The following is a 26,571-nucleotide window of genomic DNA, read 5'->3' as shown; positions in this document are numbered from 1 at the left end:
AGCCAGACATCTCTCTTATATAGTAGATTACTTTTAATACAGGCTTCCACCAGGTGGCACTATATCATACACATTTACGTAGAGAGAATTGGGGTCCTCCCCACACACTGAACCCTTAGGACTATGATTTATTTTACCCTCAAACCTCCCCCTTTCTCTCCCCGTGAAATCTGCCAGTACAACTATCAGTTTTCAACCAATTCCATCAGTGGTTCAGGAGTGCATAGAAGTAAGACAAACAGTAAGATATTATAGTATGATAACTTGCCAACTTATATGATGTGTATGCTTTTCATCTTACCATAATGCACAAAATGTCTGTCCGTCTGTCTGTCTGTCTGTCCGCCTGTTCCCAGGTACTGCAAAAACGGCTGAACCGATCGCAACAAAATTTTGGGTGGGTATTCCTGGGACCCCCTGGAGTAAAATAGGCTGTATTGTTTTTCCAATTTTTTCCCAATTTTTTTCAATTTTCAATTTTTCCAATTTTCCAGTTTTTCCAAACACTATGGAATAACATTTGAACAGTGATGTGGCTTTTATTGAAATTATACAAATACTGTTTAGATTTTGATGATTTGCGTGTGATATGATTTAACGGATGTTTATATAAATCGTTTAAAATTAAAAAAGCCTTCAATTTCTGATATTTTGCCTTTTCATTTGGGCCTCCCAATCGAAGCCCCGCCCGTAGGGCGGGTACCGTTGCTAGTCTAGAGAATTGGCGAATTGTATTAGCCCGTCCCCCATGGAGCAAGAGAATGGGGTTTTGCAATCACTTCCGTGTGTCTGTCCGGGCCATAACCTTTTTACCATTTGAGCTTCTGTCATAAAATTTTCAACAAAGCTTTTCATGAGAATATGGAAAAGACTAATAATTTTGTCAAAAGGTCAAAGGTCAGTGTCACAAAAAATCATCCATTTTCATCCAATTGACCTTAAATTTGAATTTGCAATTTGAGCTTTGTCATCAAATTTTCAACAAAGCTTTATTGTGAGAATATGGAGAAGATAAATTAATAATACGGTTAAAAGGTGAAAGGTCAGTGTCACATTAAAATCGTAAATGTTCATGCAATTGACCTGATATTTTAAGAATTTGCATAATGGGTCACTGAATTGGTTCACTAAAGGCTAGAAGCGATTGTTTCTTTTAGTTCAAAAGGTCAAAGGTCAAGGTTGCAGTCAATCGATTTTCAGCCAATTTACTTGAATTTTGAGCAGGGTTTGCACATTGGGTCACTGAAGCATATTGCTTTTGAGGTCAAAAGATCAAGGGCACCTAAAATTGTCAATATTTTCGTATTTTTTTCAGCCGTTTTTGTCATGTTTAGCATACGAAAAAAGAGGTCTGAATACAAAGCGGATGTGGACAGGCTTTGCATTTTCAGATGCTTTCTAGTTATAAATTGTAATACACCTTTACAGGTGCGGTGCACTTTTACATAGGGAATTTGCCCTCACCACTCACCCCTCCTTCAAAGATTTTCCAATTACATCTAGCGGTTGAGGAAATGCATACATGTAAAACAAACAAACGAGCAGAAACACTTCTCAAAATATATATATTATGATTAACAGGTAAAGTCCACTTAGCTCTCTGGGATTGTTCAAAATGATTTTTTGCTTGTTTATTGGATGCATTAACATCTGTTTAACTTAAATTAATGTTATTAATTGTTGGCAAAGCTAAAATTCAGTTTGGTTGCCCTACAATTGCAAAATATCTGCAAATGAATCATTCTATTGATTAAGGTAGAGTGGCCAAAAATATTGACACCCTTGCACTTTTTTCAAATAACTCACAATTTTCTCTAAAAATGAGTTGAAATTGACAAAAGTATTTGATCTCCACAATTCTTTATTTCACTGTTAATATTACAGAACATTTGTTTTTGATTCAGAACTTAATATATCCTTTTAAATCAGAAAATATAAAGAAATGGCATGTACAAAATTATTGCCACCCTAGACTTAATATTTGGTAGCACACACAGCCTTTGGACAAAATAACTGCAGTAAAGTGCTTCCTATGGCCATTAATGAGCTTCCTACACCTCTCGATTGGCAGTTTGAACCACTCTTCTTGTTCAAACTGCTCCAGTTCTCCCAGATTTGAAGGGTGCCAACTGCTGTTTTCAGATCTCCCCACAGGTGTTCAATGGGATTTAGATTTGGACTCATTGCTGGCCACTTCAGAACAGTCCAGAATTTTGTCTTGAACCATTCCTGGGTGCTTTTTGAAGTTTGTTTGGGGTCATTGTCCTGCTGCAAGACCCATGACCTTCGACGGAGACCCAGCTTTCTGACACTGGGTTGAACATTGCGCTCCAAAATGCCCTGGTAATCTCCTGATTTCATAATGCCATGCACACATTCAAGGCACCCAGTGCCAGAGGCAGCACAGCAACCCCAAAACATCATTGAACCTCCTCCATGTTTGACTGTAGGGAAGGTGTGCTTTTCTTTGAATGCTTCATTTTGTTTTCCGTAAACATAGAGATGATGTGCTTTACCAAAAAGCTCTAATTTGGTCTCATCTATCCACAGGACATTCTCCCAGAAGGATTTTGTCTTGTTCATGTGTGTTTTGGAAAACCCCAGTCAGGCTTTCTTATGTCTCACTCTCAGCATTGGGGTCCTCCTGGGTTTCCAACCAAAGGAGCCCTTTTCATTGAGTTGGCGAAGGATGGTGCGAGTTGAAATTGTTGTACTTTGTGTCTGAAGGTCAGCTTGAATCTGTTTGGGTTGGCAGTTGATCGAGGTGCTTTCTTCACCATTCGAACAATCCTTCGATTAAGTTTTCTCTTGCGGCCACGTCCAGAGAGGTTGGCTGCAGTGCCATGGGCCTAAAACTTTCTGATAACATTGCGTACGGTGGACACAGGAACATCCAGGTCTCTGGAGATCGACTTGTAGCCTTGAGATTGTCCATGCTTGGCTGCAATCTTGTGTCTGACCTCCTCAGACAATTATCTGGTTTTCTTTCTTTTCTCCATGCTCATTGCAGTACACAGTGACACAAAACAGCAGAATGACTCCTTTTCTCCATTCAAACTGGTTGATTGAGTGATTTTGCATAATGGGTCACTGAATTGGTTCACTAAAGGCGAGAAGCGAGTTTCATTTAGATCAAAAGGTCAAAGGTCAAGGTTGCAGTCAATCAATTTTTAGCCAATTTACTTGAATTTTGAGCAGGGTTTGCACATCGGGTCACTGAAGCATATTGCTTTTGAAGGGAGACGTTTTCGTGTAAGGAGGATGAAGAAGAACATTTTCAAAAGGTCATTTGTACCATGTGCAATTCAAATGCTAAATTCAAATTCCTAGACATTTTACTGTTTAGTCAATCTTCCATATTTTATATTTATTTTATATTTTATATCTTTTTATATTGTTTTCTTATTCCCTTTGTGTTTTATGTTTTAATGATGGTCAACTTACGGTGTCACCAAAGAATAATTTCCCTGAAAATGGGACAATAAAGATTTATTTATTATTTTTATAATGCAGGCACCTGCAACTCACCACAGGTTAGTTCAATTCCAAAGTAAAGGAGAATCACCTGCTTGAAATCCAATTATTTCTAACAACTTCTAAAAGATGCCAATAATATTGTCCGGGCCATTTTAGGATTTCTGTGTGGAATAAGCTAAGATTTAGTAATTCTTTCAGCTTTTATTGTTTTGTTCCACTGCAAAGCAAAGAAATACATATCTGGGTACCAAAAGATTCTTTTAAATTTCAACAATTTTCTGGAAGAAATGGTGCATTATTTGAAAAAGGTGCAAGGTTGCCAAGATTTTTGGCCACAACTGTAAGATTAGAATAGGGGCTTTAACATAATATAAGAGGGAAAAAGTCGAGACAGAAGAAGAGCCAACTTTTTTGATTTATTGCATCAAATTTTGTAAAAGCTAAGATGAGAAGCAATGCATTGTGTAAAGTTATTCTCCTTGTCCCAGGAAAAATGAAATTGAACACGAAATTATACGTGAATGTTTAATTTAGATTGATCATGTGATTGGGTCCATTTCCTCTGTGCGACCCCTCCCGCCCCCCCCACCCCTAGGTGCGATGTGAATCGGGCGCCAAATTACACCCTCAAAAAAACGTTTCATGCTCCATTTGTTTGTATTGTATATAAATTATAATACAACGATCTCGTGAGATCACGAGAAGCAACTTTCAGACCCACGTTTTACAGTTTAAACTCCGTTCTACGTGTCAATGTGTCAAGTCGATGTTTACAAACTCCTTTCCATCCGGATTCACTTTTTCCCTAATTCCCATTTCTGTCACCTCGCACAGTAAATAAATCTGTGTGCCGGTGTTAGTAATTATCGGGCTGCCTGCTGCGTACATCTCTTATCTTGTATAATGAGGTTTCATATGCACTCGGTAACATGGAGATCGCCCATTGGCCCAAGGGATGGAGGGGTGTAACTGTTGGAAGTTTATGTATTACGTGTTGATCAGATCCAGATGTCTCGCGGCGCCGTACGAACTCAATTAGTGACGTCCAGGATCACGTGTCATGTTAGCCATGATGTATGACGTGTGATGTATGATGTAGACATGTGTTTGAGGGGAAAAAGCGAAGGTGCTGGCTCTCCAACGGACTGGACACAAAGGTAAACGTGGTGAGAGTGAGTAAAGGTAAACGTGGTGAGAGTGAGCAAAGGTAAACGTGGTGAGAGTGAGCAAAGGTAAACGTGGTGAGAGTGAGCAAAGGTAAACGTGGTGAGAGTGAGCAAATGTAAACGTGGTGAGAGGTGAGAGTGAGTGAGCCGCCTCAGCGAGTGTGGTGGATTGGAAGGATACCTTGGAGGTAGCACAATCGCCTTCAAGCTGTACAGCCTGGGTTTGAATCCCGACCCAGATATAAACTGTTATCCTGATGTTTAACTGGAGGAGTGATTCATCAGTGTGTGCTCCATCCCTCGGATGGACGTTAAGCTGGCCGTCCCATCTGTCAGCATTCGTTGATGGGCGTTAAGCTGGCCGTCCCTTCTGTCAGCATTGGTTGATGGATGACAAGCTGGCCGTCCCATCTGTCAGCATTGGTTGGTGGGCGTTAAGCTGGCTGTCCCTTCTGTCAGCATTGGTTGATGGGCGTTAAGCTGGCCGTCACTTCTGTCAGCATTGGTTGATGTGCGTGAAGCTGGCCGTCACTTCTGTCAGCATTGGTTGATGGATGTCAAGCTGGCCGTCCCATCTGTCAGCATTGGTTGATGGGCGTTAAGCTGGCTGTCCCTTCTGTCAGCATTGGTTGATGGGCATTAAGCTGGCCATCCCTTCTGTCAGCATTGGTTGATGGATGTCAAGCTGGCCGTCCCATCTGTCAGCATTGGTTGATGGGCATTAAGCTGGCCATCCCTTCTGTCAGCATTGGTTGGTGGATGTTAAGCTGGCCATCCCTTCTGTCAGCATTGGTTGATGGATGTTAAGCTGGCCATCCCTTCTGTCAGCCTTGGTTGATGGGCGTTAAGCTGGCCGTCACTTCTGTCAGCACTGGTTGATGGGCGTTAAGCTGGCCGTCACTTCTGTCAGCATTGGTTGATGGATGTTAAGCTGGCCATCCCTTCTGTCAGCATTGGTTGATGGGCGTTAAGCTGGCCATCCCTTCTGTCAGCACTGGTTGATGGGCGTTAAGCTGGCCGTCACTTCTGTCAGCATTGGTTGATGGATGTTAACCTGGCCGTCCCTTCTGTCAGCATTGGTTGGTGGATGTTAAGCTGGCCATCCCTTCTGTCAGCACTGGTTGATGGGCGTTAAGCTGGCCATCCCTTCTGTCAGCATTGGTTGATGGATGTTAAGCTGGCCATCCCTTCTGTCAGCACTGGTTGATGGGCGTTAAGCTGGCCATCCCTTCTGTCAGCACTGGTTGATGGGCGTTAAGCTGGCCGTCACTTCTGTCAGCATTGGTTGATGGATGTTAACCTGGCCGTCCCTTCTGTCAGCATTGGTTGGTGGATGTTAACCTGGCCGTCCCATCTGTCAGCATTGGTTGGTGGATGTTAACCTGGCCGTTCCATCTGTCAGCATTGGTTGATGGACGTTAAGCTGGCCGTCCCGTCTGTCAGCATTGGTTGGTGGATGTTAAAGATCCCACGGTGTTCTTCGGAAAGAGTATGGGAGATGTCCCCAGCCCATGGCCTAATTGCAGACACTGCGGTTTGCTTGCCGACTGAGGCCTACAACTACAATATTAATACTATCGTGTTAATTTGTGATTGGAATGATGAATGATGCTGTTTGGAATGAAAATATAGTGTTTGAGGGGAAACAACAGGAAAAAAACATCAGGACAAAACACCAGGGCCCAGTTAAACACCAGGAAAAAATACCAGGGCCCAGTTAAACACCAGGAAAAACACCAGGGCCCAGTTAAACACCAGGAAAAAACACCAGGGCCCAGTTAAACACCAGGAAAAAACACCAGGGCCCAGTTAAACACCAGGAAAAAACACCAGGGCCTAGTTAAACACCAGGAAAAAACACCAGGGCCCAGTTAAACACCAGGAAAAAACACCAGGGCCCAGTTAAACACCAGGAAAAAACACCAGGGCCCAGTTAAACACCAGGAAAAAACACCAGGGCCCAGTTAAACACCAGGAAAAAACACCAGGGCCCAGTTAAACACCAGGAAAAAACACCAGGGCCCAGTTAAACACCAGGAAAAAACACCAGGGCCCAGTTAAACACCAGGAAAAAACACCAGGGCCCAGTTAAACACCAGGAAAAAACACCAGGGCCCAGTTAAACACCAGGAAAAAACACCAGGGCCTAGTTAAACACCAGGAAAAAACACCAGGGCCCAGTTAAACACCAGGAAAAAACACCAGGGCCCAGTTAAACACCAGGAAAAAACACCAGGGCCCAGTTAAACACCAGGAAAAAACACCAGGGCCCAGTTAAACACCAGGAAAAAAACACCAGGGCCCAGTTAAACACCAGGGCCCAGTTAAACACCAGGAAAAAACACCAGGAAAAAACACCAGGGCCCAGTTAAACACCAGGAAAAAACACCAGGGCCCAGTTAAACACCAGGAAAAAACATCAGGGCCCAGTTACACACCAGGAAAAAACACCAGGGCCTAGTTAAACACCAGGAAAAAACACCAGGGCCCAGTTAAACACCAGGAAAAAACACCAGGGCCCAGTTAAACACCAGGAAAAAACACCAGGGCCCAGTTAAACACCAGGAAAAAACATCAGGGCCCAGTTACACACCAGGAAAAAACACCAGGGCCTAGTTAAACACCAGGAAAAAACACCCGGGCCTAGTTAAACACCAGGAAAAAAATGCTGAGCTCGCTGAGAAAGCTTGGAGCTCATTCATATGTCCTCCTCAATATGAATTTCTGACTTTGTCAGTGCCTGCAGGGGGCGATATTTTTGACCATCGCCCCTATTTTTGACCTTTGCCCCTTCACCCCTATTTTTGACCTTCACCCCTATTTTTGACCTTCGCCCCTATTTTTGACCTTCGCCCCTATTTCGCCCTATTTTTGACCTTCGCCCCGAGCGCCACAAACCATCACTACGCCACTGGGTACAGGGGTATTGGCAGGACTTGTAGGTCGCTTGTTTGTGCATGGGTGATGGTTTCTGGGGTGGTTGTGGTGCAGGCATGATGGCCCAAATGGACTCCTCCTGCACCAAAGTTCCTTGTATGTAATCTTGTATGAAAAGGCAACATATGAGCAGTGGGGCAGTGGGGACGAAAAAGAAGATGGACCCCATGGGATCCAGATGATTAATCTACTGATAATGTTGATTGCCTTAGATTCGACAGAATGCAGGACAGATGTAATGCTGAGGCACCAGCCAATAGAGGTGAGCAGCACTTCATTGAGCTCCAGACAAATGCCTTTTTGGCTGTGAGTAGTTTTGATTTTCCAACGAATGACTGAGTGACAGAATTCCCATTCTGAGGCTGACTGGAGCCTAGCTTTGTTATATAGTTGGTGCAAGAGAAATTATGGCAGATGGTGAGGCCTAGAAGTTCAAGAGATTGAACCTCTTACAGTGAATGACCAAGGAAATAGATAGTTGGGTTCGTATGATGATCTTTCTGGATGATGGGGTGAGACTGAGATCCTTCCACGATTGAAAGATGTGTTACATTTATCAGACTCGAGTCTAATCAATTCGAGATCAGCAGAGAATGATGCAACAACCATCTACTTGTCAGTGGAATGGGGGTACTGATGACAATATAGAAGCATCTACAAAATGGTCGTTCATATAGATGAGGAGCAAGATTGTGTCCAAGACATTGCCTTGAACATTCCAGCCTCCAATACTTGAGAAGAGGAGAGGGTTCCATTGATAGCAATATGCTGACTGTTCGAGTTGGACGGAGTCAGAGAGCCAAATATGAAGGTGGCATATTTGTTTCAGGCAGCGAGCTTGGCAAGCAGAGCATGATGCCAGACGATGTCAAATGCTGCCATATTTTTTGGAGACCCTGCCCACTGGCTGGCCATGATTAACCGCTTTGAATCGGTTGCTAAAAGCCTCGGCCTTAACCCCTACTGCCAAAAAACCAATGCACAGAATGTTACCATTGCTCCCTTCCCCCCTACGAGTACCTATCTCTGGCATCGTTGTGGTGTCGGTGGACCGCTTCACCTACCTGTGGTGCCTGATGACATTGTGGACGTTGTGGACCACTTCACTTACCTGGGCTCCAGCATTCATTCATCTGAATGCTGCAGCCCTGACGTGTGGAGACAAATCGGCATGGCTTGCTCTGTATCGGGGCAACTAGACGCTGTCTGGAAACAGTACCATCCTAGTTTACCATCCAAGCTCCACATTTACAGAACGTGCATCCTATCGGTTCTCCTCTATGGTTGTGAGACCTCAGCACTTTTGAAAAAGGCAAAATACACCTTGCAAGCTTTCATATGCGGTCAAATGCCGCATCCTTGGGGTTTGATGGTATGACCGAGTCTCGAACAGGACCATTTGTGAGATCACGACACTTGGCCCGATCACACTCGATATTGCAAGGAGACGCTATTCTCTGTTTGGACATGTCTGCCACTTAAGAGAACATGTACCGGCCCATCTCCCTGGAATTTGCCACGGTCACCGACCCGATCAAACCTGGCGCTGTCGTCGAGGACGCCCAAGACTCTTGGTTACACCAGTGCACCAATGAGATTGGCCTTAACCCATGTGAATGCCAGTGACCGTCAGTTTTGGAGGTCACTATACTCAGTTGGGCATGTGGAGTAGTAGTAGTAGTAGTAGTAGTAGTACGATTCGTAGTAGTAATATTCGTAGAGGTAGTAGTAGTAGTAGTGGTAGTAGTAGTCGTACTATTATTACTTGTAGTAGTAGTAGTAGTAGTAGTAGTAGTAGTAGTAGTAGTAGTGCTAGTATTACTTGTAGTAGTAGTAGTAGTAGTAGTAGTTGTAGTAGTAGTAGTAGTAGTACTAGTAGTAGTAATAGTGCAAGTATTACTTGTAGTAGTGCTAGTATTACTTGTAGTAGTAGTAGTAGTAGTAGTAGTAGTAGTAGTAGTAGTAGTAGTAGTACATTACTGAATGAGTAGCAGCGGCATGTCCATATAATGTTTTATTCATTGCTGACAAAATTGGACTCCGCAGGTGATAATTAAGATTGCAACCACTAAACTCATGATAATCTTGATATGATAAGATTAACATGATGTGCTGCTCTGGGGTATATTTGCTTATTGATGTAAATAAAATGCTTTTATTTCAACAGAAACTTTATGAATGTTATCCTGGAAAAAGTGTTGGACCATTCCACATTCGTATTATTTTTGTATTTTTTGGAGTAACCTGGAAATGCATAAGGAGTTCAGGAAATCACATAATTGTTTGAGAAAAATTGGTCTCCACAGTGCATCAACAAGTTCCACCAGGTTATCTCGCGTAGCCACAAGAATTCGGAGCCAACACTTTGAATCCAACGTCCAGGATCTGAATAGACCAAGGTAACATGGGCAAGTCATTGTTTATTAGTCTCACCCTGAAGGGGATGCGACACTATTCGTGTGTGTGTGTGTGTGTGTGTGTGTGTGTGTGTGTGTGTGTGTGTGTGTGTGTGTGTGTGTGTGTGTGTGTGTGTGTGTGTGTGTGTCGTCTGTATATTTTCGCTTTAATAATGTTTTTCTTTGCTACCGCTTTTCTGATCGATGCAAAACTTAAAATATATGAAGGACTCCCCATATAGGATATTTTGTTGATCACGTCAAATCAAAGATCACACTGTATGTATGGCAGCCATACTGGATTACAGAAATACATTTGGACCCATCATTCTCCCTGAAACAGCTCAACAAAAACAATTGAAAGTTGGCATATGTCATCAACTTCCCATGGGGTATTTAGGGTGATAACGGTGACGTCATTTGGTGAATTGGTATTCCAGACATAATTCGTTGAATTGAAATCTTTATCCGAAAGGTCTGAAACTTCATATATCTGATCTATGACGCAATGTCAGTGAAGAATTAAACTTGTGACGTCATAACTATGCCAATAAACGATGTGACATAAAAGGGTGCATGGACGACATGGGGAAATGGGTCATAACATCAGTGAGCCATAATGGTAGCATATTCAGTTCACAATGATATTTTTTTTCAGAATGAACCCACGAGGCGAGACTATGCTCTAACCAATTATGTCATCGAGTCCACCGGGTATTAGATTAACTACCAACGGTACCCGCCCTACCGGCGGGGCTCCAATTGGGAAGCTCAAATGAAAAGGCAAAATATCAGAAATTGAAGGTTTTTTTTATTTTAAATGATTCATATAAACATCCGTTGAATCATATCACACGCAAATCATCAAAATCTAAACAGTATCTTTAGAATTTCAATAAAAGCCACATCACTGTTCATATCTGTAAATATTATTCCATCGTGTTTCAAATCGTGATCGATACACTATGATCGTGATGATCGTGATGATCGTGATCGTGATGATCGTGATCGTGAATCGTGATCGATAATAGTGTTCACAATCGCTATGTCGTATGTACTCCCGATACGTGTACCAAATTCCCGATATGTGTAACTGTACCAAATCAACAGTTAAAAGGATTTTGAGCCGATAGCTGTTACGGCCTTGGCAAGATCGATGGAGACAGCGATCTGTTAGCGTATCGGTATTCACCGCCCAAATAGCTATGTGGAATTCTCTCATGTAGAGATTAAATGTTTCGGCTGTTAGGGCCTTGGCAAGATCGATGGAGACAGCGTTTATTATACTTTTATTGAAGGACACTGTCTCAAGCCCCAGTCCCCATCACGGATGGGGCTCAGCGGTTTACCCGAGCCTGACGGCGAAGGGCAACGTACACGCTGGCCCGTCCAGTGTAGCGCGCGTGCGGCCCCGGACATCGAAGGGCATTAAACGTTCATTAAACATTAAACGTTCATTAAAGGATTACGAAACGAAAAACATTACGAAATTACGTTCACACCGTCACGTCAAACACTACCGTGAACACATACATCGTCACAATGAGAACATTGTCACAATGAACGTTATGCGAACGTGAATGTTATGCGGGAGTCCAAACCCTAGAATGCTGGAGACCAAAGCTGAAATTGGAAAAACTAAATAGCCTATTTTACTCCCGCAGATACCAGGATTACCCACACAAAATATCGTTTCGATCGGTTGAGCCGTTTTTGCGGTACCTTCAAACAGACGGACAGACATTTGGTGAATTATAGTAAGATGTTTATTTTGGACCTATTTGAAGCTTATCAAGTGTTGTTTTTAGATCGCAATGCTAAATGGAGGTTTTTCTTTTATCAAATGATCGTCTTTCACTGCAACATTTAGTGTCCTAGATGTACGGATACTCGCCCCAAAGCTGTGTAATGTGGGTTCAAATCCCAATTCAGCTATAAACTATCATCCCGCTGTTTCACACGCAGGGTGATGCATCAATGTGTGTGCCGACCCTTGGATGGATATTAAACAGGCGTCCCATCTTCTAACATTCGCTGGTAGACATTAAAGATGCCATGGTGTCCTACCCAAGAGTAGGTGAGCTATTTCTGACACCCTGACCAAATTCCAAATTCATGCCCTAACCAGCAGAGGGCATTGCATCAGCAGCACCCTCAGCCAATGATGCTACCCTGCAGCCTTGTGCCACATACAAACGAAGAAGAAGACGGCAACCTCTATTCAAAGTATTTGAGGGCAGGTTAGTGTTATTAACAACGCTAGCATGGTTGTTCAACTTTGTGATAATCGTATCTTAACGCGCTGTTCAACAAACCGATTGTATGTTGTAATTACACATTTAAAATGCATCTCAGTTGGTACCATGCTCCTCTTCTGGTTGAATGTCCAGCCTTGCCTGTATGTGGAGCTTTTCAAACGCAGCATGGGAAGCAGCCGGCGCAAACGAGAGACAGCTGAACGTGCGAACGTACATACAAACAAACAGACATGGGAACAGCGTTATCTTATTAGATGTGGCATAAATCATTGGTTGTATCATTATGTTTTTACCAACTGGATCACATCACCCTCAAGTAAATAGGATGACATTGTATGGTTTTCACCTTCAAAATTTAAACCTTTAATGAGACCTATTCTCCAGTTTTTCTTCAGCTTTTCATGGATTTAATCCACAAAGGTAATCTCCACTTTTTCTCCCTTTCATAGGCCATATTGTTTGGAACAAAAAACCCACTGAGATCGTTTTATTTAATTTGCATGTGAATGCATAAATTATCAAGCCAATCACTTTAAATGGCTTTATTAATGTAATGCTCCTTGTTCCTTTGTTATATATATATATATATATATATATATATATTGTTGTGGATTTGAGAATTGTTGTAAAATATCACCCTGTGTAAGTGTCATGATTGTTGTAAATACCTCCTTTAAGAACCAAGAGCAATGGTCGTCCCCTTAGTTAATTCACCGCATACACCTAGCAAATTTTAGAACCTCTAAATAGTTATTCCCTTATTCTATGTTAGTTAAAGGCTGTGTCTTCCATTAGTTGACACTCCATTGCACCGAATCAAATAAGAATAGCTCCCCTTCAATAATTACATTTCCCAGCCAAACTCTCCATCTCTGGGTAAAGCAGTTTCACAAGCGTGGGGTGCGCACCCTCTCATTTCGCTGCTATAGTGAATATGTGCTCCGTGCTCTGTTTGAACAGGAGGGGCGGGGTCGCCGGGAAGAGGCAAGCCCAGGGCGTGCCATGAGGGGCGGGGCTGTTCAGCCCCATGCCCAAATAAGGAAACAAGCCCGTGGCTCGCCACGAGGGGCGCGCCGTTCGGCGCCATGCCCAAATAAGGAGACAAGCCCGGGGCATTGCCATGTAAGGTCACGAAACAGAGCACGGGGGAGGGCGGGACCGAAACCGACGAGGGCGTGTCACACCCGCGCTGAAGGTATGAGACAAGGGTGCGACGATCGCGGAGGAGAGATACAGCAGGAGAGATACAAAGAAGGTGGTGCCAAAGGAGGATTGGAAGGAGAGAGACGCGTCAGACGATTGAGAGAGGACCGGAGCAGATGACAAAAGAGCCCGAGGCGTGTCAAGGAAGGACGAGATACGTGTGCTGCCGCCACCCTGCTCGCTCCTAGCCTGAAGAGGACCTGCTTGCTGTGCGCCCTGCTCAACCTTCCAGGCTTTGTGGTCCCACCTGAACCTTCTGATCCCTCCAGTCAATCCACTCTGCAATTTCCCCATTCGTGTACGTGAGTTTGTTCTGTGTGTCTTGTCCCTGGGGTTAAGTAAGACTGTATAATATAAGTTAATATTTGCACTGTGTCGTCTTCTTCTTCTTCTTCTTCATCCAGCTACTTTCGTTATCTTTCCTTCTCCTTGGTTCTTTTTGATTGTGTGTAAATAATAATAAATCCTGTTATTCCCTACTTTGTCTTTTTCTCTTCATGCTCGTTCGGTCGCTTTAGAGGTTTCCCCATTGAGTATATGTGGTGCGATTTTGGCCAACGTTTAAGGATCGGTTCTAGTTCTGTTAATAGTTCATGCCGCGGTTGCTAAAACCGCTCGGCAATTAACATCTATCCGCGGTACGAACGAGGTTGTGCACCTGCCTCTTCGGGGGTAGCTGTGCAGCATCAGGGACCACGTCGGTCAGTTATAGACGAGGGGATTAGTCCCCCCTCGATAAGGGGAACAGAGGCCGACGTTGGGTTCCGCAACAATATACATATTGTCACGGGACCGCGGCGAGGATGTTGTTTGCCGAGCGGATGGCCGCCGCGCCCGAACAGTTACCCCGACTAACCCGATTCCTGAACGTTGGCCGAATCGCGCCACAGATATTCAATGGGGAAAAGACTAAAGCGAAGGATGTGAAGAAGAAGAACACCAAAGCAAAAAGGTTGGAAATGCTACTAAATTTATTCCTACTATTTACACAATCAAAGAAACCAAGGAGAAGGAAGGATAATAAAATAAAAACAGAAGAAGAAGAAGCGGACACAGTGAAACTTAGCTTATCTATGGCAGTCTTACTTAGAACCCTGGACAGAACAAACGAAAGACGGACTCACACGAATTTGCAGGCAGGAAGGATCGGAAGGAGGAATGGCTTGGTGGGGGAGGAAGGTTCAGCGGGGATCGGTCGGGCCGGGAGCGGATAGCCGCCGTCAATACCCGAGCTGGGATCGCCAAAACAGCCGCCGGCCTCTAAACTGCACGGCGAAGCCCCTCCGGTGCACCGTGTGCTCTCCAAAGCTCCTCCTTAGAACTCTCTTGCGCTTGGCACTGCACACTCAGCACTTGCCCTACTTGACACTTCGCACTTCGCCGCTCTGACTCGCTTGCACTTGATCGTCGCACGTATCTCTGCATGTATCTCTTTGGACGTATATCTTAGGACGTATCTCTCTCAGGACGTTCCTCTCTTGCTTCGCCCTCGTGCGCACTTCTTTTCCATGGCTTCCGCGCGCACTCTTTATAGCGCCTCAGGCGATCAAGCCGCTGGTGTTCAGAACACGCCCATCGGTGAGCTCGCCTTGGCCCTGATTGGTCGGCACGGCCCTCTGGCTCCGCCCTTGATGACGATGGGCGGGCACGCCCAGGAGTCGGCAGCTCCTCCCCCTTCTTCTCCGAGCCGACCTCGTGGCGAATGGAGTCGCGGAGGGAACAGTTGGCAATTGTTGGAAGGGGAAGGTGAAGGGAATCTACTCTTATTTCACTTGGTGCAATGGAGTATTTAAATTAATGGAAGACACAGCCTTACACTAATACACATAATAAGGATATAACTACTGAACAGGGAGATATGGTGTCCTGCGTGTATGCTTTATGGAATTAACTACGGGAACGCCCTTTGACCTTTATACAACAACAAATGCAGGAAGGAGGGTGACATTTTACAACAATTCATTACACAACAATAAAAAAAACAACATTCTCATATCCACAACAATATATATATATATATATATATATATATATATATATATATATATATATATATATATATATTCAACTAAGGAAGCACAATAACTCTATGACATGACGCTGACATAATGTGCATGAATTATACCGTTGATATCATGTGCATGTCAGCATCATGTCATAGGGTTAGTGTGCTTCCTCAGTTAAATTTAATATTCCTGACTGCAAACCTCCTAATTATTGATGCGCAGGGCAGAGACAATGTGTCAGCATGGCAGGTGACACTTGTGGCTAACAGGTTGTGCAGCAATTTCTTGGGTGGGACTCAATCTGTGCCTTGCTTCCTCATCAAGTTAGGGGGTTCAATCTGTATATGTATGTGTGTGTGTGTGTGTGTGTGTGTGTGTGTGTGTGTGTGTGTGTGCGTGCGTGCATGCAGTCACGTGAAAAAGTAAGTACACCCCATGTAAAGTTTTGAGTTTTTCAACATATTTCAACATACAGCTATTTGATCTTCATTTTTTTTTTTTTTTTTTTTTTTTTGTTTGTTTGTTGTATACAAGATCGAGGCTCGTGAAAGAGCGAACATTAATCACACAGAAAGACAAACCGACACATAAAACATATAACATAGGGAGCGGTAGACAAGATGGGGAGAGAGGGGGAAGGACACAAACACAACATTTGAGAGCAGGGACCGAGAGACATGGAGACATCGAGAGATCTGAGAGAGGGCGAGGGCTTTGGGGGGGGGGGGGGGCGTGGGAAGGGGGCAGTGGGAGAGGTATAAAACATATGGACACTGCCAGGACTTCCAGGAAAGAAGTTGGAATTTCAAACAAGGTGGATCTGGGGTGAATTAGCGGGGGTAGAAAAGATCAAGGTTTTGGATGGGGGAAGATAAGAGATGGTGGTGAACAGCTGTTTTAAAGACCTGGAGGGAGGAGTGGGATTGAAGGGAGTGAGGGAGTTTGTTCCAGAGGCGGGAGAAAAGGAGGAATGAAAGAGTGAAGGTGAGCGGAGAGCCGAGATTTCGGCAGTTTAACCATCAGAGGGTTGCTGGCAGATCTTGTGCGACCTGTAGGAATATTTGGGGGACAGAGCACAGAGAGAGCTGGGGGTGCAAGGCCGGAGAGGAGTCGGTAGAAGACAGAAAGACCACCTACCTGCCTGCGGTGAGTGAGTGAAAGGCCCTCAGAGATAGCTTCATCGCGGGAGATTCCAATAATTCTGAAAGCTTTGGTTTCAACAGCGTGAAGCCGAGCTAGGTGTGAGGCAGGAGCACCGGCCCATAGGGGAGAACAGTATTCCATTGAGCTGCGGATGAAAGCCTTGTATGTGGTGAGGAGCTCAGGTGTGCCGAGGAAGGACTTCGCACAACGGAGGATGTCCAGTCGGCGACTGGCTTTGGAGGCCAGCTTGGAAATGTGGTTTTCCCAAGAAAGATCATGGCAGATAGTGAGACCCAAAATCTTGAGCGACAGAACTTCTTGGAGAGGATTGTTGAGAAAGTAGATGGGAGGGTTGTCCAGTCGATCTTTTCGGAGAGACATAGTAAGAGTGTGAGATTTGTCAGGATTGAAAGACATGTTCCACTTGTTTGACCAGTCTGTGATTTTGTCCAGGTCTTCAGAGAGTGAGGAGGCAGCAGACTGCCGATCTGAGGGAAGAGGAATGGAGCGGCAGAGAGTGGAGTCATCAGCAAAGAGATAGAGAGGATTTTCGAGAGAGTCAGAGAGATCATTGATGAAGACCAGAAAAAGCACGGGGCCCAGAACACTGCCTTGGGGAACTCCAGCCTGAACAGGAAGAGGAGATGAGAGAAACCCATTCAGGGCCACACGTTGACGACGACTAGAGAGGAAGTCCGCCAGCCATGCGTGGAGATTTCCATGGATACCAAAGGAGGAGAGTTTGGTGAGCAGAGCGGGGTGCCAGACCGTGTCGAAGGCACGTGATATGTCGAGGGAGACAGCTCTAATTTCCTGTTTGGCATTGAGGACCTCCATCCATTGTTCAGACAGCAGAAGCAGCATGTCCAGAGTAGAGTGACCTGGTCTGAAACCAAATTGATGATCAGAGATCAAGCCATTGGAGAAGAGGAAAGATTTCATATCAGAAGCAATGATGGATTCCATGACTTTGCTGATAATTGGGAGAAGGCTGATTGGTCTGTAGTTGCTAGGATCTGTTTTTGCACCTTTTTTGTGCAAAGCGGTGATGTTGGCTGATTTCCAAGCAGATGGCAGTTGACCTTGAGCAAAAGAGAGGGTGAAGAGAACAGAGAGAGGGTGAGATAGAGCAGCAGAGCAGGATTTTAGGACCCGTGGGCTGATGCCGTCGGGTCCAGTTGCAGAATCAGAGTCGAGGGTTGACAGAAACTTTTCCACCTTGTCAGGAGGAAAGGACACGGAGTCCAGGAGCAGCAGGGTACGACTGGGTATGGTGGGTACAGAGAGGGATGGGTTTGGGACACAAGATTTAGAGGCAAACACAGAGTTGAGGCATTCAGCTTTTTCATGTGCGGAGTCAGCTGTGTAGCCGTTTGAGGTAAGGGAGGGGATGGAGGGGGAACAAACACCAGAAACGGATTTGACCAGACGCCACCAGGATTTGGAAGAGGGAGACAGATAAGAGAGTTCGGTCTTGAGAACGGAGAGATATTGTTTCCTGGCTCTCCTGAGGGTGGACACACACTTGTTTCGGGCTTTGTGAAAGGAAATGAGATTTCCTTCCGTTGGATTTGCTTTCCAGGAGACGAAGGCAAGTTGTTTCTGGGCAACAGCCTCACCACAAGATTCCGTGTACCATGGACGGGAGGAAGGGTATGACAACTGAAGACGAGATGGGATAAATCTGTGCATGAGAGAGAGCAATTTACTTTGGAAGAATTCCCAGGATGAGTTGATGTCAGAGGTGGTAGAGATGGGAGACCAGTCCAGATGATTGATGGCTGCTTGAAGACCGTGCCAGTTGGCCTGAGTGAAATGCCAGACTCGTCGACGCTGAGCAGGCTCCCTGAGGATGGTCAGAGAGATGTCCACTTTAACAAGGACATGATCAGATGATCCGATCGGAGCAGAAGAAGAGCAGCAGACATTTTCAGGGAAGTTAGTCATAACCAAGTCCAGAAGAGAAGATGTTCCGTTGACTGAGATCCGGGTCGGGAAATTGACAGATTGTGTCAGTCCCAGTGAGTCGCAGAAGTCCTTTGCTGAGGAGCCATGGCTGGTGAGAGAGGTACCCACACCCAGCCAACTGGCATGATGACAGTTGAAATCACCACATATGAGGAAGAGAGAGTTGGGATGAGTAGATAGAAGTTGGTCCATATCATCAGACAGCGAGATGTAGATGGAGTCATTACTGTTTGGTGGACGGTACAACACACATATGAACAAGAGGTGGGAGCGAAGGGGAAGCCGTAGCCAGAGGTTTTCCTGGGGGTGAGGTGGAGAGAGTGCAGTGCAGGGCGAGTGAGGAAGAGAGTTTTTGATAAAGATAGCAACCCCGCCTCCAGGACGAGGCTCAGGTCTATCATACCGGAGGAGGGAGTAGCCCGGGAGAGATACTATGGAATCAGAGACATCATAAAGGAGGAAAGTTTCTGTTAAGCAGATCACGTCTGGTTTGACAGAAGCAACCTGTATGGAGAGATCAGTTAAGTTTGAACGAAGGCCCCGGATGTTTGAGGTCCATACCGTTAATGAAGAGGAAGGGGGAGCATCAGATACAGAACAGGGGGGAGGAGGGGTAGGGTAAGATGTGGAAGAGGTGGAAGAGGTAGGGAGAGCTGTTGAAGGTGTGTCAGAGATTTCAGAATAGCTCGGAGAAAGGGAAGGATGGGGCGGACAAAAGGTTTGATGGTGATTGGGTGAGCCACAATGAGGTGTTATTTGAGGAGGGGGAAGAGCGAGGCAGAAGGTTGGGGGAGATGGAGGTGAGAGTTTGAAGGGGGAAGAAGCGGGGAGGACGCTTTGAGGAGGGGGGGTGAGAGGGGGGAAATTGAGAAGCAATGAGGGTGGGGAGATTTGAAGGGGAGGGGTGAGGGGGGAGTTTGGGAGGGAAGGGACAAGGGGAGGGATTTGAAAGGGATGGGATATGGGGGAGATTTGGAGGGGAGGGGTGAGGCAGGAGTCTAGGAGGGGAGGGGCGAGGGGGCGTCTTGGCGGGGAGGGGTGAGGGGGAAGATTTGGAGGGGAGGGGTGAGATTGGATTTTTGAAAGTGTACGATTTATGGGAAACGAACATTTATTGCAAAATGAGTTTCTTGTGACTTGTGATCGAGTTAAAAATACGTTTAAGGACGCTGGATGGAGGATGGAGTGCAGGAGAGTTTAGGGAATGTAGAAAAAAGGCACTATAGGAGATGGATATTTTTTTTGGGATGAATTGATTTGGTGAGCAAGTCGAAAGCAGCCTTTTAAAGAAGAAGAAGAAAAAGGTGTTATAAAATATGACGGAATACATAACTTGAGGGGAAAGTGTAAACATTGAAGGTTAATGAGTGAAAACTATCTGGGGAAATGGGGGAGAAACACGTGGTCGAAGAACGAACGAACGAATAAGAATGAATAAACGAATGAGAACAGAGCAGGAAATTTTTTTTATTTTTTTTTATTTTTTTTTTGAGTTGAGATTTACACAAGGAAGTAGGCTATGGGTGAAAAGCCTGGGAATACAGAGAACGAAAGTTATTGGATCACAAACGACGGACCACTGACAGAAAAACAAAGCCTCAAGTTTGTACAGTGCACACTGTACAAGGCCTTGCTCGCGACACGGCAAACAGACGATCAATTTATGAAAGATAAACACCGAGAAACAACCAAAGTTGCACACAATAACTTCACACACCGAAAGATAAATACAGTTTCGACAAAATACAATTGTGAACAGACTTAACTTCGAAAAACGTGGAGACCGTGTGGAGCTTCGAAAATCCCTGCCGCCGTCTCCAAGATCTCGCGAGATCTTTTCTTCAATTGATTGAATTGAATTTTCTTCAATTGATTGATTGATTGAATTTCTTCAATTTCTTCAATATTGATTTCAACAATATTGACAGATAAAGGTGATATTGAAGGAGCTGCGCTCCAACGCGAGTCGAAAGAATTGACGCGACCAAAGACGGAATTCGTCCGAGTTGCTTTATTGAAACAAAACAGCTCAGGTATTCTGACAAGCCCGTTTATCGGGCAGCAATATATATACACATTTATGCCGGGGCGTTTGCCCGGGAAAACCGAGACCGGGCATGCCCGGGTGTCAAGGGCGAGTCCTGGAAAGGCGAGTCTGGACATGCCCGGGCGTCCTGGACGCGGCCTGGCAAGTCGAGGCTGGGCGTGCCCGAGCGCTCTGGGCGAGCCCTGGAAAGGCGAGAGCGGGCATGCCCGGATGCTCTGGGCGAGCCCTGGAAAGGCGAGTCTGGACATGCCCGGGCGTCCTGGACGCGGCCTGGCAAGTCGAGGCTGGGCGTGCCCGGGCGCTCTGAGCGAGCCCTGGAAAGGCGAGAGCGGGCATGCCCGGGAAAGACGAGACCGGGCGTGCCCGGGAGGTTCGGGCGTGCCCGGGAACAGCGAGTCCGGGCATGCCCAGGAGAGGCGCGTCTGGGCCCGTCCGGACGAGCCCGGCATGGCGATCGCGCCCTGGCCGCGTCCTGGCAGGTGCAAGGCGATTGTGTACATTCAGCGGGAACCGCTACACACGCCCCTCCAGAATCGACCTGCACCGGCAGGGTCAATTTAAGGGGGGTCCGGATGACCCGGCCGAAGCGACCCCTGGAGGGTCGTGGGGGGGGGGGGGGGGTCCGATCCGGTGGTGGGTGGTCGAGCGGGGGGAACTGTAGATGGGGGGCGGCCTCGCCGCGGAGGAAGGGCCAACCGTGGTGGTCGGTCGACGTCCACGTGCGCCGGTTTGAGGCGGTCCACAGAGATCCGGTCCGACCGGCCGCCGACGTCGACGACGAAGGACTTGTCGCCCCATCGCAGGACCCGGAAGGGCCCGTCGTATGGCGGCCGGAGTGGCCCCCAGTGCGCGTCATGATGCACAAAGACGTACTCCGCTGTGCGAAGCGCCGGGGGGACATAGGACTGGGGGCCACCGTGGCGGGACGTTGGCATGGGGGCAAATCGTCGGGCGGCCTCCTGGAGGTCCGAGCGCTGGTGTGCGGCGGACCAGGGACTGGTAGCGTCGGGCACGAACTCGCCCGGGACGCGGAGCGGCTGGCCGTAGACGAGCTCGGCGGCGGACGCCCGGAGGTCCTCCTTGGGGGCCGTGCGGAGGCCCAAAAGGACCCACAGCAGCCGGTCGGTCCAACCGTCGTCCTGAAGGCCGGCCATGAGTGCGGCCTTCATGGAGCGGTGAAACCGCTTGCACAACCCGTTGGCTTGGGGGTGGTAGGCCGTGGTACGGTGCAGCGTGACCCCCAACGAGCGGGCGACCGCGCCCCAAATTTCGGACGTGAACTGTGGGCCGCGGTCGGACGAGATGTCCGCCGGTGCGCCGAAGCGCGCGACCCATGTGGCGATGAACGCCTGCGCCACGTCGGCGGTGGTGGTGGAGGTGAGGGGCACGGCCTCCGGCCACCTGGTGGTCCTGTCCACCATGGTGAGCAGGTGGGTGAACCCCCGCGATGGGGGCAGGGGACCCACCAGGTCCACATGGACGTGGTCGAAACGCCGTGCAGGCACGGTGAAAGGTGCTAGCGGGGCCTGGGTGTGGCGGTGGACCTTGGCCCGCTGGCAGGCCGTGCAGGCGTTGGCCCAGTCGCGGACGTTCCGTCGAAGGCCGTGCCAGACGAAACGCGCCGACACCAGCTTCTGAGAAGCTTTCCGGCCCGGGTGAGAAAGGCCGTGGATGGAGGCGAAGATGCGGCGCTGCCAGGAAACGGGCACGATGGGGCGAGGCTGGACCTGGGAGACGTCGCAGAGCAGGACGGTGCCCGCGAAGGGGATGTCGGCCAGGCAGAGGCCCGTGTCCGCCGCCCGGAGGGCCTGCACCGAGGTGTCGGTGGTCTGGTCGGCCGCCATGAGCGCGAAGTCCACGCCGAGGTGGACCGCGTTCGCGCTGGCCCGAGAAAGACAGTCGGCCACGGCGTTGTCTTTGCCGGCGACGTGCCGGATGTCCGTGGTGAATTCCGACACGGCGGAGAGGTGGTGCTGCTGGCGGGCCGACCACGGCTCCGTGACTTTGGCCATTGCGTAGACCAACGGCTTGTGGTCGACAAAAGCCGTGAACGGGCGGCCCTCCAGGAGGTGTCGGAAATGGCGAACGGCCAGGAATAGACCGAGTAGCTCGCGGTCGAACGTGCTGTATTTTAACTCGTTCGGCCGGAGCTGCCGGCTGAAAAAAGCGAGTGGCTGCCAAACCCCGTCCACCCATTGTTCATGGACGGCGCCCACCGCGTAGTTGGAGGCGTCCATAGTGAGGGCGATGGGCGCGTTGAGCACAGGGTGAGCCAGCAGCGTTGCGTCGGCGAGGGCCCGTTTTGCGCTCGCGAAGGCCACGTCCATGGCCGCGGACCAAACAATGTCATGCTTGGCTGGCTTGCCCCGGAGGGCCTTGTAAAGGGGTCGCATGAGCTGAGCAGCGCGGGGCACGAATCGGTGATAAAAATTCACCATGCCGAGGAACTCTTGTAGGGCCTTGATGGAACGGGGACGCGGGAACGTGGTGATGGCCTCGACCTTGGTCGGCAGCGGCACGGCCCCGGTCTTGGTGATGCGGTGGCCCAAAAAGTCAATGGTCGTCGTGCCGAAGTGGCATTTGGCCGGGTTGACAATTAAGCCGTGCTCGCTGAGGCGACCGAACAGTGTTCGGAGGTGGAGGAGGTGCTCGGCGCAGGACGTGCTGGCGACGAGGATGTCGTCCAGATAGACGAAAAGAAATGGCAGGTCGCGCAGCACGCCGTCCATTAAGCGCTGGAACGCCTGGGCGCGTTCTTGAGGCCAAACGGCATCCTCAAAAATTCGAACAGGCCGAACGGCGTGATGACGGCCGTCTTCGGGACGTCGGCCGCCCGGACAGGTACCTGGTGGTATCCCCGTATCAGGTCAATTTTGGAAAATATGACCCGTCCCGCCAAACGGGCGGAAAAGTCCTGGATGTGCGGGATCGGGTACCTGTCGGGGGTGGTAGCGTCGTTGAGGCGGCGGTAGTCGCCACACGGGCGCCATCTGCCCCCCGGCTTTGGCACGATGTGCAGTGGTGAGGCCCACGCGCTATTGGAGCGCCGCACGATGCCGAGGTGCTCCAACGCGTCGAACTCGGCCTTTGCCACGGCGAGCTTGGCCGGGTCGAGGCGGCGGGCCCTGGCGTAGACCGGCGGGCCCGTAGTGGGTATGTGGTGCTCGATCCCATGCCGCACTGCGATGGCCGAAAACGTCGGCCGCGTGAGGGCCGGGAATTCCGCGAGCAGGCGAGAACTCGTTCACCGTCGGGAGGGCGCACGCCAGTTCGGTCGGCGCGGAGCTGCTCATCGTGCACGCCAGGGAGCTGAAGGTCTCGGCGTTGACAAGGCGACGACGTTTGGCGTCGACCAGCAGCCCGTGCGCGCAGAGGAAGTCGGCGTCCAGCAAAGCCATGGGGACGCAGGCGGTCACAAAGGTCCACTGAAAGCGCTGGCTGCCGAAGCAGAGGGTGACGTCGCGAGGGCCGAAAGTGCGTATGGCCGAGCCATTAGCAGCGACCAAAGAGGGGCCGCAAACGGCGTCCCGCCTGTCCTGCTCGGAGGCGGGTATGATGCTCAGTTGGGCGCCGGTGTCACAAAGGAAACGCCGCCCGGACGCTTTGTCCCGAATAAAAAGCAAGTTGCCCGAGTGGCCGGCGCTCATGGCTGGGAATGAACGCCGGCCCGGCCGTTTCCCGACTTGCCAAAAGTGCACGGGGGTCGGCACGTCCGAGCCTTGTGTCCGAACCTGGCGTGGTAATAACACCATGCCTGGTCAGGTGGAGGCCCCGGCCGTCGTGTCGGAAGCGGTCAGCACGGCGTGGCGGTCGCCAGTTGCACCGGCAGTTCGGCCTCCAACCGCGCAGGGCGCTCGGGCGTCGTGGGCGTCGCCTCGGACGGCGGCAGGCTCCAGGTAGCCGCGCCGATGTGTTGGCCCGCCGAGGAGATCTTATCGGCTTCCCTGGCGAGGGCGCGGGGATCGGTGATCGACGTGCCAGCCAGGGCGAGGCGTACCGGGTGAGGCAGCTGGCGAAGGAACAGCTCGCGGAACAGAAAATCCGGAGAGTGCTCACCGAGCAACGAGAGCATATAGTCCATGCGCTCGGACGGGCGCGTGTCGCCGAGCTCGGGCAGGTCGAGCAGGCGCCGTGTGCGTGCCGCCGGTGAGAGGGCGAAAGCGTCGAGGAGGAGCGTCTTCAGCACGTCATACTTGTCAGCAGCCGGCGGGTGCTCGAGGAGGCTCAGGGCGTGGGCCGCGGTGGCGGAACCGAGCGCTGCCACGACGTGGTGGAAGCGGGTGTCGTCCGCGGTGATGCCTCGCAGGGCGAACTGGGAGTCCGCCTGGGCGAACCAAACAGCCGCGTGAGCCTCCCAGAAGGTAGGCAGTTTAAGAGTCACTGCCGTGTCCATGTCGGTAGGTCACCAGTGAAGGAGCTGCACTCCAACGCGAGTCGAAAGAATTGACGCGACCAAAGACGGAATTCATCCGAGTTGCTTTATTGAAAGAAAACAGCTCAGGTATTCTGACAAGCCCGTTTATCGGGCAGCAATATATATACACATTTATGCCGGGGCGTTTGCCCGGGAAAACCGAGACCGGGCATGCCCGGGTGTCAAGGGCGAGTCCTGGAAAGGCGAGTCTGGACATGCCCGGGCGTCCTGGACGCGGCCTGGCAAGTCGAGGCTGGGCGTGCCCGAGCGCTCTGGGCGAGCCCTGGAAAGGCGAGAGCGGGCATGCCCGGACGCTCTGGGCGAGCCCTGGAAAGGCGAGTCTGGACATGCCCGGGCGTCCTGGACGCGGCCTGGCAAGTCGAGGCTGGGCGTGCCCGGGCGCTCTGAGCGAGCCCTGGAAAGGCGAGAGCGGGCATGCCCGGGAAAGACGAGACCGGGCGTGCCCGGGAGGTTCGGGCGTGCCCGGAAACAGCGAGTCCGGGCATGCCCAGGAGAGGCGCGTCTTGGCCCGTCCGACAAGCCCGGCATGGCGATCGCGTCCTGGCAGGTGCAAGGCGATTGTGTACATTCAGCGGAACCGCTACAATATAATATAACAAATATCATGAAACATTACATTTAGTTGTCCATTGTATAATTTAAATAAACATGAATGCAAATTTCGCATGTGGAAAAAGTAAGTACACCCTTGGCTCTAATAGGTGGTATTGCCCCCTTTGGCAGCAACAACCTCAGGTAGGCGTTTCTTATAACTGTCTACCAGTCTCTGACATCGACTGGGAGAAATTTTTGCCCCACTCCTCCATGCAGAATTCTTTCAGCTGTGTGATGTTTGAGGGGTTTCTTGCATGCACAGCTCGTTTCAAATCCCCCACAACATCTCGATGGATTTAGATCCGGGCTTTGACTTGGCCATTCCAGAACCCGCCATTTCTTTATTTTCAGCCATTCCTTGGTGGATTTACTGGTATGTTTAGGGTCATTGTCATGTTGCAAGGTCCACCTTCGGTTGAGCTTCAACTTTCCGACAGATGGCCTCACATTATCCTCAAGCACCCTCTGTTACAATGAAGAATTCATCGTGGATTCTATGATGGTGAGCTGCCCAGGCCCTGATGCAGCCAAGCTGCCCCAAACCATAATATTTCCACCACCATGCTTTACAGTTGGTATCAGGTTCTTGTGGTCAAATGCTGTCTTTGGTTTTCGCCAAACATGTCTCCTGTACTGTGGCCAAATAGCTCTACCTTTGACTCATCTGTTCAGAGCACATTGTTCCATAAGTGCTGGTCTTTGCCTAGGTGTTCATTGGCAAACTTTAGTCTTGCCCTGATGTTCTTTCTGGACAGCAAAGGTTTCCTCCTGGCACACCTCCCATGTAGATCAAATTTGTGCAGCCTCTTTCTTATGGTAGACTCGTGCACTTTGACATCACCAGTGGCAAGAGCTACCTGTAGGTCCCGTGATGACATTCTGGGGTTCTTAGAGACTTCTTTCAGCATCTTGCGTGTCTGCTCTCGGGCTGAACTTGCTGG

General features: G+C 48.9%; 1 protein-coding gene across 1 annotated transcript in view; it reads left to right on the top strand.

Annotated features, from left to right (window-relative positions):
• Positions 1 to 26,571, top strand: part of LOC137435114 (1-phosphatidylinositol 4,5-bisphosphate phosphodiesterase beta-1-like) — a 244,230-nt gene that overhangs the window by 186,870 nt on the left and 30,789 nt on the right. The window lies entirely within an intron of this gene.

The sequence above is a fragment of the Myxine glutinosa genome, chromosome 9 (genome assembly GCF_964187855.1).
Source record: "Myxine glutinosa chromosome 9, kmMyxGlut1.1, whole genome shotgun sequence".
NCBI lineage: Eukaryota > Metazoa > Chordata > Myxini > Myxiniformes > Myxinidae > Myxine > Myxine glutinosa.
Note: the sequence above shows the minus strand (reverse complement) of the source record. Positions and strands in the feature narration are given on the sequence as shown.